The sequence below is a fragment of the Medicago sativa genome, chromosome 7, assembly GCF_051527215.1.
Source record: "Medicago sativa cultivar Bolivia chromosome 7, Bolivia_mono, whole genome shotgun sequence".
NCBI classification, from domain to species: Eukaryota; Viridiplantae; Streptophyta; class Magnoliopsida; order Fabales; family Fabaceae; genus Medicago; species Medicago sativa.
The window spans coordinates 56,919,141-56,922,216 of NC_140755.1; the positions used below are offsets into that span (position 1 = coordinate 56,919,141).

Below are 3,076 nucleotides of genomic sequence, written 5' to 3' on the forward strand. Positions count from 1 at the left end.
AATCTAACTTGAAAAAGATATTTTTGAATCTCAGATATCAGCAGATTTTTCAAAATAGCTTAATCACAGTTATTGCTTTTGTTTCAAGATTTTACGATTGTCACAAACAGAGACCCAAAAACACATAAACATATAAACCGATAGGTTTTCAGATAAGCTTCAACATATATAAATCCTTTCACATGATCTACAGCAAAGGCAGATATTAACTGCAATTTAGTATCCAGTTCTTTCAGGTGAACAAACTTCTGAATCAGACAGATAGCTGAAAGCCTCTGTAATATCCCGCTTAAAATCACTGTCAATTTTTATGTCAGTTATTCTTCCAAATCATCAATGAGATATTTTTATCATTGGATTTTTTGAACCAAGGGCAAAATGGGTATTTATCAACCAAGATTTATTTTATATGTATCATTCCACACAATTCCAAATTCTTCCTCTCACTAAAATATCACAATTTCTTCCCTTCACCCTCTAACACTCCATCGGCTCTCTCTCCCTTCACTATTCATCATCATCTTCAAATGTTCCAAACCTCCCAAAATCATTCCAAAAGTCATGATTCAAGCTTAGTAGTAGTGTTATTACAAGAGTATAGCAAGCAAAACTCATACTTCCCTCTCTTTGAAGCCAACCGCCCCCTTTTCTATATTTTGCAATCTTCAATTTTGTCTCCAAATCCATGGGAAGTTGTTAAAAATCATGTTATTGGAGGTACCCATGATGTTTTAAGAGCAAGGTAAGCAACAAAAAATGCATTCCCTTCCACCTTACCATGATGGCCGCCCCTTACCCTTATTTTTGGGAAAAATTGCTCTTTGTGAGAATGTTTCAAATTCATGCTCCTAGTGTGTATATGTGTTATGGGTGTTGTGATTTTTAACTTGTTTGAATGTTATAGGAGCTATTGGAAGGAGAAGGAGCTTAACTAGTGGCTTGGATTTGGAGGTTGTGCCACAAGTGTTCAAGAGGAACCTCCACAAGAGTGTGAGTTCCTTTAGTTAGTAAACCTTCCCTTTTGGGTAGTTCAATTATGCTATTAGATTGATAAATTATGATTTTGAGCATTAGGACATAGTTAGTGCTATTATGTTTAGGCTAAATACCCCTTGCTAATATATTCTAGAATTTGCTTTTATGTTAATTGCCATGCTTATGTTAGTATAGAAGTTGGAGGAAAATTATTAGGCAAGGATTCAATACATTTTTGAAATATGTGTATGATTTCGGCTAGATTCCGGAAATTAGAAATTTGTTAAATATTTGGTATTTTTCTATCTTTGGCTAATGGGAATGAAAAACTTTTAAATGAATACACGACTAATGGCGGTTATGGATTGAACTTTCATTTTTCCGGATATGTAGCCGAAAAGTATTATAAGAACCTCCAACCAAATACTACCATATTGCTATGTGTATTAATATAAAAGAATGTTTAGAATAAATTATGCCTTTAGAAATTATAGATTATGATCTAGTATGTTAGGACATAACATAGAGACGTTATGACTTAAGATATTTACCCTTGCTAGTGTACTCTAAAATGGTTTTATATTGATAATTATACTTATGGTAGTGTATGAGTTAGAGGAAAAATTTTTATGACAAGTTTTGCACAAGTATGAATAAATATGCACATTTCGGCTATAATTTTAGAAAGTGAGAATTGTTGGTTTTATTACTTTGTTTCAAATCTTAGCTAATGTAATTTACACTTTTAAGGTAATATAATGGTTTGGTTTGGCTAAGAATATAAATTCTCATTATTACCGAACGTGTAGCCGAAATGTATTATTATGACCTCTAATTACGTATTACCATATAGCATTATTATTTATGTAAAAGAATGTTTAGAGTAAATTGGCCATGAATAAGAGTTATGGGTAAGTCACTAACCCGGGTAAAATACCATTTTTGAGAAGAGAATAGTTATTGACACATTTTCAGTTAGAGACGAGAGTTTAATTCTCACTAACAGATATGACATTAATTGATTTATTAAATTGTGGCTTTCGCTATCCCGCCAGTTGGATACGAAAGGTTCCCGCCAGTTGGAACGGGCACTATCCGTGAGGATGACCCCACAATAATCAGAGGAGTCCGGTATCCCCGTCAGTTGGGTTTCCCGCCAGTTGGAAAATATTTATATATACCGGTTATCAGAGGAATAAATTCCGGGGTTACTCCACCTGGGTTTATTCGTAAAATCAACTCAGATAATATTGTTTGTTCAACGCTAACTTACTAACTTCAATAATAGTTAGTGTGATGAAATATTTAATTATAATATACGAGTACAGAGGTACAAATTAAAGATGTATAAACCCCAGAGAGGTTGAATGTTAGACAGAGGGCAATCATAGGTATCCCCAAGGATTGCCTACAGCCTAGGATAGGTGGAGCTCACTGAGACATTATGTCTCATCCCATTCCATTTATTATTTTTTTCAGGTCCACAGTCATCCAAGAGGAAAGATTAAGTAAAGGCTACATATTGATTATGGCACTTCATTGATGATGTCTATATGTGGAAGTATGTCTCGGGACTTGTTGTGATGTATTTTAGTCCCTATCAGTTTATGGGAATTATGTATCAGATTATATATAATATTTTGTGCTCGTCAGTTAGTACAAATATCATCTAGATAATATGTAAAGTTATCAGATAATCAGTCAGGAGTCCTAAAGACATATGCACATTATCAGTCATCGCAGGTAAATTTCTATATTGAAATTTAATGTACCCGGTATTAAATTTTAACGCTTTCTAAAATTCTAGACACTTTTATGAGGGCGTTACAGCCTCTCTACCTAATTTATATCATTTTGTGTTTTAGCTTCAACGTATATAAATCTTTTCACATGATCTACAACAAAGGCTAGGCATGTCAATGGATACCCATGGGTACGAATAATATGATACATGTCCCCGCTCCGTTGGATAAATATGATACCCGTGCCAGCCCCGTATCCTCGTGGGTACTCACTATACGGGTACCCGTGGGTATTGAGGTATCCATGGGTACCCATGGGGTTCTGAATTTATTTATTTTTGGTACAAATAATAACTTTA

The 3,076-nt window shown here is 34.2% G+C and overlaps 1 long non-coding RNA gene across 1 annotated transcript; it reads left to right on the plus strand.

The window, feature by feature from the left end:
• The first annotated feature begins 421 nt into the window (after positions 1-421).
• LOC146906993 (uncharacterized) lies at positions 422-2,785 on the plus strand. The gene is made up of 3 exons (XR_015019690.1): positions 422-742; positions 905-990; positions 2,455-2,785. It is a non-coding gene; the product is annotated as an uncharacterized LOC146906993 (long non-coding RNA).
• Positions 2,786-3,076: the final 291 nt, after the last annotated feature.